Source organism: Montipora capricornis, chromosome 6 (genome assembly GCF_036669925.1).
Source record: "Montipora capricornis isolate CH-2021 chromosome 6, ASM3666992v2, whole genome shotgun sequence".
Classification (NCBI taxonomy): Eukaryota; Metazoa; Cnidaria; class Anthozoa; order Scleractinia; family Acroporidae; genus Montipora; species Montipora capricornis.
In genome coordinates this window covers 22,465,527-22,480,526 of record NC_090888.1, presented here as the reverse complement: position 1 = coordinate 22,480,526, position 15,000 = coordinate 22,465,527, and the positions used below count along the sequence as shown (strand labels likewise).

General features: G+C 38.7%; 2 pseudogenes; one reads left to right on the top strand and one right to left on the bottom strand.

Moving 5' to 3' along the window:
* Positions 1 to 3,060: 3,060 nt before the first annotated feature.
* Positions 3,061 to 7,077, bottom strand: LOC138053451 (uncharacterized; annotated as a pseudogene).
* A 1,914-nt stretch (positions 7,078 to 8,991) lies between these two features.
* On the top strand, positions 8,992 to 14,528 carry LOC138053450 (uncharacterized; annotated as a pseudogene).
* Positions 14,529 to 15,000: the final 472 nt, after the last annotated feature.

Genomic DNA, 15,000 nt, shown 5'->3' with positions numbered 1-15,000 from the left:
TGCAAAAATAGTGAAGACACTTCACCTTCTTGGGGCGTTATTAAATTCCCTATTATATCTCACACTGCAGCCCCCCTCCCTCCCTTATCAGTGTTGCTAGCAAGACACAAAAATGTTGGAAACTGAAGCAGCCAACATTGACAGGGGGAGAGAGGAGAGGAAGTGGGAAAGGTTTAAATTCTAGATACGGCGGGCATTGGAAGCTAGAAAAGGTGGTTTTTAATGAAAGTGTGTCAACAATTTTGCAATTTGTTGCAGTGCAAATTACACATCGAAAGTCTGGATTATGATTAGGTAAAAAAACAAAGGGTTTGGCCAAAACCTATCAAGTCATTAGTTTTCAAATCAAGCTTGCAACCTGGACTACGTGATACGCCTGGCTTTCTTCTGCTTCACCATCTCGAATTTTTTCATGAATATTATTAATAAGTAATCACATGATTTTTCTCATGCAATTTGGAACAAATAAGCACTTGTAATTTTATTCAAAGACTACAAATTGCACTTGTGGTCGTCCTGCTTATTTATTTCAAACTGCACTCGAAATCATGTGATTACCTGTACAAATTGCACTCCAGTCGGTTCAATTACCATTACTAATCACACTGTTTTGGATTGTATTATCAATTTTTGAAACATGTTTCAATCATTAATGGCATTATTGGCCATTTAAGTGTGTTCCAATGCAACATGATTCTTAATTTCTTAAGGTACATTTCTGGTTGGTATTCATACTGTTTGAATACCGATTCAAAAGCACCAACTTTTCGCGCGCTTTTTACAACTCATGTTGCCACGTACATGTATCTCTCTCTCACCGAATGAAAAAAATGTGTGTACAGAAGGTCACATAAACCAGATCGTTATAAATCACAAGACCTAACGTCAAAATGGTACCCATTGAGAATCATTAAAAACTTACCGACACCTCTTTTGGTAGCCGCTTTCTCCGAATTTGAGAGGTATATTGCTCGTTCTCTTTCTCCAGCCGTTCAGAGAGCTTTTTCTCCAAAAGAGCATTGAATTACTCCTGCCGTGTAAAGAATTCTTGCACCCTAGCAATGAAGTCATGACCCTCACTTGAGTCGCAGCGGTTTGTAGTGGCGGCCAGATTCAGTGGTGCCAGACAAAGAGACCTAACGGTGTTTTCTTGTCGCCTCGGATCAGCGGAGCTGGCGTAGCGTTTGGCGAACCAGTCGGCGTAGATATTGAGGAGATACTACCTCTAGGCAAGTTTGGATCAGATGATCTGATCGGTGTCCTGTCTGTTTCGAGCTCCACAGTGGTTGGTGGTGTCGAAGATACCGATTCGTTCAGGGCTGGAATGCATTCAGTTCGTCCCCGCGATGAATTGGACGGGTTAAAAGAACTAGGATTATTCTCATTCGATGATCCGTGTGGGTAACGATGTCATTTCGGCCGCCTCTGGTTCCACTTCTTCGTTTACTTGGATGGTTTGGTGGTAAACACGCCATTTTCCAATAGGATCAGTATCAGGAGATTGACCTTTCTTACTCGCGTCAACGAAAAAGGACAAACTTGAGATGATCGCCCGCCTATATTCAAACCCTAAATCTGTCAGCACCTAAAATGTCTACAAATGGAAATCAGAACATATTTTGTGGATCTGGCCAAAAAGTACATTTATTCTCATTGGCTGCTTGCCCATGGTGATACCGCTGTTCTTCCACTTAAGACTTCATTCCTCGGTGAACATGGCTTCCAGGAAACGACGATTTTGTCAGCACTGCCAAGAGTATGTATCCGGGAGAACATATAGGGAGCATTATGATCTGTATTTTAATAAGAATACAGCCCAGTGGGAGACAATTGAGTCTTCCGACGAGGAAGGTAGCAGCCGACGCGAAGCACATTTTGACGTGTATGATGATGATGATAGTCGAGCCGACGATCAATTTCACTGTGATGATCACGATGCACCCAAGACGGCGCCTGAAGGTAACTTCCGTTCAAATTTTAAATTGTCAAAGTAAACACTACACACAGGAAAAATTTTGGATTCCCAAATTGGGAAATTTCTGTAAATTTTCCCAAATTTGGGAAAATATTGGGATAAAACTGGGAAACAATTTCCCAAATTTGGGAAAAATTTGGAACCTTATACCACCTTTTACTTCACAATTAGGGATTTTTTTGGGAAAAAAAATAAATTATCTTTTCAGAACTCAACTTTGGGAAAAATATGGGATTTTACCCAATTCTGGGGAATAAATGGAACATGATTTTCCTTCTCTGGGAAAATATTGGACAAAAAATTGGGAATTTTTTGTGATGAAAAAAAGCAAAAATTGCTATTTTGGGAAAATGTTGGGAAATCTTAATACCATTCAACTTTTTCCCATATTTATTTGTATTTGGGACATAATTTTCCAGAAATGGGAAAATATTGGGAAAACGGTTTTGGAAAATATCGGATTTACCCAAATCTGAGAGAGAATTGGGACATAGCTCTCTTACTAAGCAAAAACAAAAGCGGGAATTTTTAGTTCTGGAAAAGGTCAAAGTTACTGTTTTGAAAAAAGATTGGGAAAGTTAAAAACTAATTCCAGTTTTCCCATGAGTTATGTATGAGGACATTATTTCCCAAACCTTGGATTTGAAACAGCTGCTAACCGGCTGCAGTTATTTGATATGAGGCTATTGCTACAAGGGTATTAGAGGTGCATTTATATGGTACAAGTGAAAAGAAAACTAGAAGTAAAAAAAATCAGACACATGTGGTGTTGACTTGTATTATGCATTGTATTATATAAATGTTTCATTATGGCATGTGTTTAAGCAGTAAAAAGCAAGAACTGGGACTAGTGATATAAGGATATACCCCAAAAGATGAGGTCTATGGAATTTGTTTTGTGAATGGCTCATTATCACATTTCACATGCTCATGATACTGTCATGACAGTCACTACTAATGAGACACAAAGATCCTCTTGATAAGTTATTTTCAAACTTGAAGATGTCCATAACTAAATAGCCATACACCATATATGAGGATCTGGTAACCTAATGTCATTGCATTAAGTCCAGAAAACACTGTGTTCATTCCTTCTTTCTCCACTGTGTGTGAGAAATCCACTCCCCACTTGCAATTCCAATGACAGAGTGCCAAGAAACAGTGTTTCTACCATGTCTCCCTTCTGTCTCCCTAACATACAGATTCTTGTGCCTGCTACTTTCAACAAAGAAAAATACATCAACTGTTCTTTGACAGTGGTCAATACTTTGGACATGGCCAAACCAAATATCATGCAAATGTTCTCCTTGAATAGACAGCATATCGCCGCACTCAATATAAACTGGAACAATGATGGTGTATGGCAGCTGTCTTGCTTGCCTCTGGTAGTCAACAACAGAATTTACACCATCATCACAGTTGTAGAGTATAACCTTTCTCTTGACACAGTCAAGTGGGAATAACAACTGCTCAGAACCTGGTTCAGCCTTGACTTTAATAAATCCACTCCAGAAATCACTTGCTTGACTTCCGTCCTCTGTAGTAAGAGGAGGGTAACTTGGCCCAACTGTCAACAGTGTTGCACGTTCTGTTCCTTCACATCTGATAGACAAAAAGTTGCATATCAGTAAAACCGTCTCATGGCCATTGATGTCTGCTATAACATTCTCTCCTTTGTAGACAACTGATCCCTGATATCCTACGTCAGACAGGAAGGCCTTACTTGAAACAAAGACGACTGCAGGCACCTCTCTCGCAGAAATATCCAGTGTGTCTGCAATTTTGACTCTCTCATTCAGTGACAGTGATTTGACCTTTGACATTGCACCCAGTAGAAATTGTCCTCGAGTTTGAGGTTCCTTTTCTGATTGCATGTGGGCGATTTCAGCTGAACTGGCAAATCCCTGAGAACACAAAACAGATTAGTGAAATTTGTAAAATTGATATGTTCTGAAGTGGCAACTTTATATAATCATCAACAAATGTCTTCTGCCAGTGGTTAAATGTATTACGGTCGGTTGTACGATATTAAATTTTGAACTTCTACCGTGTACTGTTAATGAATTTTGGAATACCATGGATAGCTCTGCAACATTCTTAAGGGGGTTAAATTCAGTGCTACAAAATGCAAAAAAAATGTATACAGCAATATATTCAAGCTATAAAATTTGACATACATTTGCAATGATGACCAGGTATACATTAATTAAAAATGTTATCAAACACTTTTCTCTCCGAAAAGATCAACAGACCTTAATTTTTATTCCAATGCATGGTTGGGAACATTAAGCTGGAAGTCAAGTTTCTTGTTAGTTACTAGCTACTATCTACATCTTGATGTGTGCAATGTTTCCACTGACATTATATCAAATATCCATGATTTTTAAACATTCAAATGCCAGGGCACAGCTCGTTTTTGCTGAACTATGTGGTCCTCGGATAGGAAACGGGGGTTACCACATTGGCGTTTCAAGGTGCTCTTCATGTTATCAAGTGTTTCTTCTGTTTAAAACATTTTCTGTTCATAACCAATTTGAAACAGTTTGAAATGAATTTGAAATGTGTTTCAAACACTACATTTAGATACTTTGTGAATAATCCGCTTAAGCCCACCTTTTCCTATGGAGGGCCACATGTAAAAAAACATTTATTTTAATTTACCATTGCCAAGTCAACTTTTCCAGCCTTCCTCTGATCAGAAGCTTGCAGTGGTTTCAAAAATTCCCGCCTGGACTCTGACTGAGCAAATGTTGCTTCAATCCCTTTGCAGTTATTTGACTTTTTAACGTATTGTTTTACAGCCCTCTCATATACCGCACACCAATAGTTGTCAGGGGAAGAAAAATTGATTATGTCTTCATGTATGTGAATCAAATTATGCACTGATATCGTGCACATGTGCAATCCCTGAATTTCTTCAATCTGGATGTTGAGCCGCCACGCTAACTTTCTGTGCAGTTCAATCATGTTATCATCCCATGATGTTCGGCCACTATAAAAGTGGAGTTCTGTAAGTCTGGAAACAAGTGATTGGATTTCCAATTCATGCCTGTCAGCTAGTTTGCCCATAAATATACAGTCAGCCATAGGAAAGGAAAACTTCTGCAGTCCTTCGGCTTTCCACTGACCTACATGTACTCCTTTACATTGTGCAAGTGATCGAGGAATTCTTCCAGCTTTAAGCTCTTGTGTCCATGGGAAATTCTCAACTTGATCATCTAAGTATGATGGATCGAGGAGCTTCAGCTCTAGAATTCTCTCTAACTGATTTTTCACAACATTAAGGCAGACAGTGTGAAAAACATCAAATACCAGGTGCTTCAGGATGTCAAAACCATACAGTGGGTAAAGGTATTTATGTAGTATGCTCGTTCCAGTGAAGCCTTTGGTAGATGACATTGCTTTGCGAATGCTAACTCTTGTTTCACGGTCTATGTCAAACATGTCCTCAACAGAAGATTCAATAGATCTCTCTTCCCAAGGATATCTAAAGTGGTAACAGTTTTCTCCATAATACACATGTGTGTTTGTGCTATTCTCAAGTAGTTTACCAACCATTTTACATCTCCTGCATCCAGACTTTCCTTGGTTCAAGAACTTGCCACATTCGCACTGTCCCGGATGATCTGCTGTCCAGCACAGAAGTAGCACACGTACTGTCTCCTCTTCAGTAGTTTGATAGCCTTCTACCTCTATCTCCCTTGGATAGCTGAAAACCTTGAAACCATCAATAAACCCTTTAGATATGTCCTGCAGTAACGGCTGTAAAAATGGGTCAAGAGCTTCAGGTAGGTTGGGAACCTGATAGCAAGGAATAAAGCCAACCACATATACCTCTTCTACATGGTTCCTGTCATTTTTGGTCATGTTTGCAATGCTAACTTCTAGTGATCCACACCCTCTATAACTTGTCCCAAATGGTTGCCATCCATCCCAGTGTCCCACTAGGGCAAATTCAAAGGAGATCCATTGGTGACTTTAATACGGTGTTCAAAGATTTCAAAGCAGTTTGGGCATTCTACATCTTTACTTCCATCTATGCCATTGGGAGAATTGATTAACTGATCGGATGAAACTGGTAATCCACAATGATGACAAAGTGATGGCAAAGTCCAAGTGCTGTTAGGGTCCCAGAACCACTGCAGTTCAATCCATCGCTCGCCATCCCAGAATTCACATTTTTCTGGATTGCTGTTTTGGCAATCAAGCCAGTTATCACGTGCGTTCCAATGGGACAACATTTTTCTACACATATCAACACTTTTAAACCAATTCTTCACTTTTGTGCTGATGCCTAGGTAGTAGTATTTTAGATAGCCTTTTTTTCCACAGTAAATGCACAAGTCATCCTTATTCTCCAGGACGCTGTATTTTCCGGTGTAAACAAATTTCTTAGTAGTTTTTCCATTTCTTGTTTGTTCCTTTTCATTTCGACAGATGCAAATAAACAGTAATTTGGCGTCTTCGTATCCCTCTTCTTTTAACAGATTCTGCACTGAGTTCCAGTTTCTTGGCCACAACGTAAGCAAAATTTCACGATCTATATTTTCACTATTATGGCCGGCTAATAAAAGAGTTTTGCCATAATTTAAAATGTCCTCAAACGTTTGTCAAGACGATCCACTTTCCTTCACAATCCTAAGAGCGTCTAGAACGGCATTAACCACTAATTTCCTCAAAGGGTTGGGCTCCCTTTCTTCAGGTTTGTCAGAAGCATGTTGCTGGATTCTCTCTCTCGGCAAGCTGGCACAGCGTTCATCTTCCTCTTCATCGCTACCATTATTGCTGTTGTCAAATTGCATACCTTCAATATCTTCATCCATCTGTGTTTCCTCATCTGAGAGGCCATCTTCAGTAGGGTTGAAACTACATGCAGGTAAAGGTTCGCGAAACTCATCCAATAGGGACCGAGTTTTGGAAACAATTTGGTTTTCTTTCCAGTGCCTAAGTTCGGTACCTCTATCCACTGCTCGTCCATTGCAGCTTGAACAAGGGCAGTGAACATGACGGTATGACTTATCACTGCAGGAGCACGATGTGATGCTACTTCTTGTCCAAATCGGAGGACTTTTTTCGCTACTTTCCATATAGTTTGCCGCCATGTTGCTTTTTGTGATAGATATATGCTGTCCTAATAACACAGTGGGCTCAGAATCACTGTGCATGGACCATTTTTCGGCGGGAACACACAGCCAACCTTAGCCAATCAGTTCACGGCTTTCAAACACGGTCCAATCATGAGCCAGCGTGGCTGGTGGTTTTTGTTTGCGCACTTAAAAAATAGGCGCCATTTTCTAGAAGTTGTTTTGTGGGCTGTTGACGCGTATCGACAGGAGTTCTTGTGCAAAGATGAACGAGGAAATAAACGTGGAAGATAAAACACAAATAAGTTCTGGGGAAATAAATCAAAAGTTATCACAGCTCTTTGACCAAGGCATCGCCAAAGCATTTGAAGGTAATTAAAGCTTATTTATGTCTTCTCGAAAGATGTATACCATTCTGCGATCGTTTTGTAGGTTGAATGAGTTGTTAATTTCACTTTATCATGCATTATTTGATGACAGAAGAAGAAGTAAACTGCCCTTTAGCCATTGCCGATCTCTTACAAAGAGATGCCGACTCCCCAATCTTCGTGAAGTTGGGGTTAAATTACGGGAAAGCCTTGCGATTCAAACAAGAGTTTGAAAAGCTGATTCCGCCATCTCCACGAGGAAAGAGAAGGAACGTTCTGACTACGCTATCGCCAAGCAGTGCTAAGCCTTCGATGGGCGACATGGCCACATTTTCGCCAGAGCTCAAGCGTTTATACCTTTCAAAGTGAGTGTGTTGTTTTGTTCTCAGATTACCTTGATTTATTGGCAAGTGGAAATGTTAGATAAGTTATTTTTGTAATCCAACCGTTGCCGTTTTTGCTAAGTTTTAGTTTCGATGGCCTGGCATGGCTCATACAGTTTGACTTCTAGCTGTTAGGCCAGGCCAGGGGTTTTGTTGGGTGTTTTTTATCAAGGTTTTCGGTAATTCTATTTACCAAAAATACGGGTGTTATGAATTCTGTATTTCAATTATAATTTTAGGTATTTGTGTAATTGATTTTGTATTTTTAAGATACACTTGTATTAGTATCACATGCCTGGGGATAGAAATGGAGTATACTGATTGGTACATGTATCCCATTACTTCCCTCCCCTCCTTAGCTGCCTGGGACGACTGAACTTTTTGTTCAAGTTCATGCTATTTTTGTTTCAGGGGTTACCTATTTACTGCAGTGTTATTATATAGTTATCCTGTAGGTACATGAAATTCAGGTTTAAGTAATTTCAACCAATTTTTTTTATTCATTACATTTCATTACCATAAATCAGAAGCAAGGAAATTAAAATAACAAACTAGATTGAAATCATTTTAACCAGCTATGTTTATCGGTTGACTGTGCAACAAGGAAAGTCCTGTGCTCAAGTTTTACCGTTAAAACTACACTGTTGTAAGGGACGACAGAGCCAGTTTCTATTGGAAACAATTTGGTATTAACATCCCAATAAAACACATGAATCGCTGAATTAGCAGCAAATGTTCCTTGAGGAATTTTTTAAAGATAATTTAGAACAGTCTTATTTCAGTTTATGCAGTACTGGTCAAATGTCTCTTGCATCTTCAACTCCTTTACATTTTGTGTAAATATATACAGACGTAAACAAGTGGGAGTGCTAGCAAGTGAGAACTGGAAACACAAGTTTCCTAAATTTAACACACCAGAGAGAAAAGCTGAGCTTGAACAGTTTGCTAAGAAGATCTCTGATGAATGTTCACTGCCTGAGGCTGGCTTCTTCTCTGATGGTATTGCTCAGCATATTAAAAGCTTCTTCAGTGAGCAACGGAGGTTCCAGAAAACCAAGGAAAAGGTATCAAATGCATATATACCTGGTGGTAGATATTTCCTTCACTCATCTCATTAGGGTGGAATGCTGTGAATTTTGGGGTTGGTTGGTTGGTATTTAATAAGACATTGCGAGATTTAAATGACTTGTCCAATGACTGACTGTAATTCGTTTTGAAGTTTGGCTGTATACCTAACAGCTGAATAAATTTGTTTGTTTTGGAATAACTAACAACTATTTCAAACCTTTTTTTAAAGTTAGCAGTAGGTAGCATGATTGCTTTGACATGCTATTGACTGGTTTTCATTTTGCTAGTTTGCAGTATCGCCATCCCATCAGAGTCCAGCTCCAGCAGCGAGGTAGAATTCACACCTCGACCCAAACTTCCATCTATGGTAAGCTACGGCAAGAAACTTTTGCAACCATTAATTTATATTAATTTTAATAATGAGATGCTGTTGGTAAATTTTCAAAGAATTTTCCTTGGGTGACTTCCCTTGAAGTAGTCGCACTGTAATAAAGGGAGGTACCTTATTAAGTAAAATGTTAACATTATTACTGCAACATAAGTAACTGAGAGGTATTTCTGCACTTAAGTAATACAGCGTTGATATGAAAGATTCTCTCTTTTGATATATGTAGAAAAATGAACTAATCCACTACATCCTTCTGTTAAACAGCCCAAAGAAAATCATGGAAAAATGCAGAAAATATATAATATTATAACTAGAATTAAGAAAAAAAATTAAAAAGTATTAAGTCTGTTATACTCACTTTAAAATGTTAAAGATTTTCACGAAAAAAGCAACTTTATGCAGCTCAAATGATTGGCCTATCAAATCTCTCCTTGCCATCCTCTTAGTAAATTTAACAACCTGACAGGTATAGCTTACATTTGATTGAAAATGCTACATTACGGAGGTGATAATCCTATACTGCACAACCAGAAGTGTATCTTAGAGCCGGCTACCTGCTACAAAATGTCAGTAAATAATAAGGAACCAGGACACACTCGAACAAAACTGCCTGCTGAGTATTATATTATTATGTTAATTGGCCTGCTTAGCACTTTGTTTTCTACACAACCTTGATTACAATCAAAGATGTCAAAGTTCTTATATACCCTCTCCATTATCAGTCAGCATAGACACCAAACACATTATTGAAGTAGGTCTGAATCCTTGTACGTTGCATGATGTTGGGATAATTATCTGGCAAATCTGTCATTATAAGCAAGGTCATTTAATAAAGGCTGTACTTTTTGTATTTAGGATGAAGATGAACTAAGCTCCACTGATACTGTGATATTAAACGTAGACATTGATTTGTCAGGAAATGAGCCAGATGAAGCCTGCGAGGAATCATTGTCAGCTGAACCTGCTTCTGTAAACAAGATAACCAAAAAGTCAGCAATGGTGATAGTAAAGGCAGTAACTGGAAAAACTCCAGAACGGGAGGAGCTTGTTAAAATGTTGAAACGGAGGTTTGAGGTTCCGTCCAAGAGCCTGACAGCACTCAAAGTATCACAGATACTAGAGGTTACAGCAAGAAAGCTGATTACTTTGAAATATGTTTCACTAAAAAATGGAACCAGCTCAGGAGATATCAGGAAAAGTGACATAAATGTGCACAGAGAAATTGACATGTTAAATTTGGAATGATTGGTCTCAAAACTAATGTTTCACTTAAAAATGTCACCTGTCCTTGCTGTTCACAGGAATTGACCAGTGTAAAGTTTCTTTGTTGAATCTGCACAAGGATTCATGTTATTTGTTCAAAGATAACTAACTTTTTTTAAAGTTTGTTTCACCTTGTTTTGAGTTGACATTAATTAACTTGCAGAGGCTTTATCTGTAGCATGAAGGTACTCAGTTTCCCTTTAGTGCATGATTGTTGAAATTGTTGATTGTGTAAAACATGTTAAAATATGTACAGGAGTAAATAATAAATACATACTATTTTTGGAAAATACTGAGACGTAATTCTTCTTTTTGAGGAAATAATAGGGTATATTAAATCAAATGATTGATACATTGTTTTCAAAATACTGGGGGAAATAATTACCATTCTTGTGAAAATAATGGGACGGAAAATCCCCAATTTATGGAAAAACTGTAACAGGAAAATCCCATAATTGTGGAAATATTGGGACAGGACAATCCCAGTTTTGAGAAATCATTGGGACAGCAGAATCCCAGGATTGAGAAATTATTGGGACAGCAGAATCCCAGGATTGAGAAATTATTGGGACAGCAGAATCCCAGGATTGAGAAATTATTGGGACAGCAGAATCCCAGGATTGACAAATTATTGGGACAGCAGAATCCCAGGATTGGGAAATTATTGAGACAGCAGAATCCCAGGATTGGGAAATTATTGAGACAGCAGAATCCCAGGATTGGGAAATTATTGGGACAGCAGAATCCCAGTTGGGGGAAATAATTGGGTTGTTGGTAAACCCAAGAATGGGAAAATTATGGGTCATCTTTATCCCAATATTGGGATTTTAATGGGATTTCTTTGACCTTAAAATGGGTTTGGTAGCACTTTCCCAATTTTGTGAATTCACAATCAAAACCCAATAAATTCCCAATAAAACCCCTATTTTATCCCAACACTGGGAATCCAAAATTTTTCCTGTGACATGTAGTCTACTTAGTTACAGAAAGATGTCCAAGTATGTTTAAATGGGTGGTGTTATAAAAAAAAAGAAAATTGGACTGGTTCAAACATTATGTACTGGCTCAAAAAAATTAAACCAGAGGTCAAAATTGAACGACAACATATACAAGATAAAAATAAATAAGTACAGTTTCGTTAATGTACATTTAAGATTACATGTAAAATCTACTAAGAAATCAGTCTGAGAGCAATACATGATAGGCACAAATGAAACTCACAAAAATTTATGTTTATTTGTTTCAATCCAATCAACAGCATCCAGTGGTGTTCCAATACACAATCTAGAAGAAGAAGATTGCTATTTATTGCAAGGGGACACTGCCAATTGCAGTGATAGTGACACAGGCATGAACGATTTGATCTACCATGAGAGGATACAACCAGACTTTCTTACTGAAGCTTGGGATTTAGCAGAAGAGGATGTTAACAAAGATTTTCCACAAGCCCAGTGTCAGTTGCCCTTAGTGCGTGTTTGTCCAATTTCAAGAGTATCTGGAAATGCAAAATCTACAAGTATTGTTAATTGGATGCTGATCTTCTTATGCTTTTGGGCCTCATTTTGTTCACTATCAGACAATGCATTTGACATACTTCTTGCTTTTTTGAGGGCCATGTTTGACTCCCTTGGGACCATTTTCCCAATAATTGCAAGTTTTGCTGTGCTGGTACCCAAGTCCGTTCATTTGCTTCGTAAACAAGTTGGAATTGACCAAGACAGGTTTATAAAATATGTTGTGTGTCCAAAGTGTCACAGCCTGTATAACTTTGAGGATTGCTATGAACAACTGCATGGGAGAAAAGTAACAAAGAAGTGTGAATTTGTCCAGTTTCCACATCATCGTCAGGTTTTTCGACGCACAAAATGTGGTGAGCCAGTTTTAAAACAAGTGTCATTGAAGAGTGGTGAAATCAAATTATATCCATTCAAAGTATATTGTTATAACAGTACCACAGAAAATCTCAAGCAATTCTTCAGAGGCCTGGATTTGAGACAAAGTGTGAGATATGGAGAAGAAGAGATATTCCTGATGGATTTCTAGCTGACGTATTTGATGGACGTGTTTGGAAAGAATGGCAGTATGTGGATGGGAAGCCATACCTTGCAGCACCCAGGAACTATGCTTTTATGTTGAATGTGGACTGGTTCCAACCTTCTAAACATTCCTTGTATAGTGTAGGAGCTATGTACATGGTGTTAATGAATTTACCAAGGACTGAAAGGTTTAAGCCAGAAAATGTGTTTTTAGTTGGGGTCATTCCAGGGCCCCATGAGCCAAAACTAAACATTAATGCCTACTTGCAACCACTTGTAGCTGAATTGAATGTTTTGTGGAATGGTGTCAGTATTAAACTTCATGGTTCAACCTTAACAACATTATTTCGTGCTGCACTTCTTTGTGTGGGGTGCGATGTCCCTGCAGCAAGGAAAGTTTGTGGCTTTACAGGTCATGCCTCAAATAAAGGCTGCTCAAAGTGTAACAAGTATTTTCCTGGAACAGTGACCACAAAAATTGATTTTTCTGGGTTTGATCCTTGTCCTCAGAGAAATAACTTTGAACACCGAGAACAAGCACAAGAGATCCTGAACCAAACCTCAGCAGGTGACTCTGCAGACTTAGAGCAAATATATGGTACCAGATATACTGAACTTATGCAATTGCCCTATTTTGATTGTGTACGCTTTCACATTGTGGACCCAATGCACAACCTGTTTACAGGTACAGCAAAACATGTTTTGAAGAACATTTGGCTGGATTCAGACAAGCCATTGCTTTACAAGAAAGGCCTGCTTCACATTCAAGAGAAACTAGACAAAGTGAAAGTTCCAGCCAGTGTTGGAAGGATGCCCAAAAAAATTAGGAACAACTATGGGGGTTTCACTGCTGACCAGTGGAAATCATTTACTGTTCTATTTTCCATATATGCTTTATGGAATATCTTACCAAACAATGACTTGGAACTCTGGCGTGATTTTGTCATGGCCTGTGTATTCTTGTGTTCTTCAAGCCTGACTGAAGCCAAACAATGTTGGCTCACTCGTACCTTATGAAGTTTTGCAAGCGTTTTGAAGAGATTTATGGAAAGGATAAGGTAACCCCAAACATGCACTTACACACACATCTTCTAGACTGTGTCTTGGATTATGGACCTGTTTATGCATTTTGGTTGTTTAGCTTTGAGCGCTACAATGGTATTCTTGGGGACTATGGGACCAATCAACGTGCAGTTGAGATACAGTTAATGCAAAAATTTCTTTCAATCAAGTAATGAAAGACATTCCCCTCCCGGCTATGTTTCGTGAAACCTTTGAACCCTTGCTGATGAAACTTTCAGCAAAACAATCAGGAACTGTACAAGAACTTTTTCCTGACCACTGTTTACCTTCAAAGATTATCCAAGCTAGTTTGCTCTCCATTGGGTCAGTGCAGAGGGGTGGTCAGTGGGGCGATGCTGACTCTCATTACATCTGTTGTGGTCCGTATTCTCATGATAGTTTAGATGCTGCTGACCTCGTTAATCTTAAGAAATGCTATGATGCTATTTTTGATGGAGTTGATGAAGTTTCTGTTACAACACACTTCGATAAATTTGCATGCTGCAAATTTCATGGAGAGTTGCTTGGATCCAGTAATTCAAGAAGTGACAGATCTGCATTTATCCTTGCAAGATGGTGTACACTTGGGGGCTCAATTGATACCTCTGGAAGTGATTTGCGCCCAGGAGTCATTGAGTTCTTTATGAAGGAAAACATAAAGGTTAATGAACAATATTTGCCTTGTATAATGGCCTTGGTACATTGGTTTCAAGCCCATCCTTTAAGACACTCCTTAGGGGCACCTGTGGAAGTGTGGTGCAGAAACCTCTTTGAACCAGAAGGTGATGCAACTTTCATTCCTGTGCAGAGAATCTATGGCAAGTTCATACCAGCATATGACATTGTTGCAGAAGAAAATGTTCTTGTGGTTTGCCCTCTCCCTTGCAAGCTCCAGTGTTAAAATTTTACTGTTCAGTTTCAGCCATAGTCTTGCATTAATGAATAATTGAATAATTGAAAGTTAGTTTTGCTTGCATATCTTTGGGTGTTGTGGAAGTACTGGTGGGAGTATAATGCCAGCCACGGGATCCTTTTATTTCATCAAATCAGCAAAATGACATTCAATAATAATAATTATTATTGTACAATATAAGAAACTCTTGTAATCTGATTGGTTACCTGCCACCCTGATTTCTGCATAAACTGAACAGTTGCACATGTCATGCATCTATGATCGGACAGTAGTATACGTCGTGCTTGAGTAAAATTAATGGACATTATTTTTTTCAATTTGCGAGTGGGTGGAATTCTGCAAATCCTGGAATCTGATAGGCTCTGGGAGAGGGGAGAATTTTGCTCTTTCGTGCCAACCCAGGCAGAATCCTAGCCCTGGTTGTGTGAGCTTGTGTGATGAGCCGGCTTTAGGACCAAAA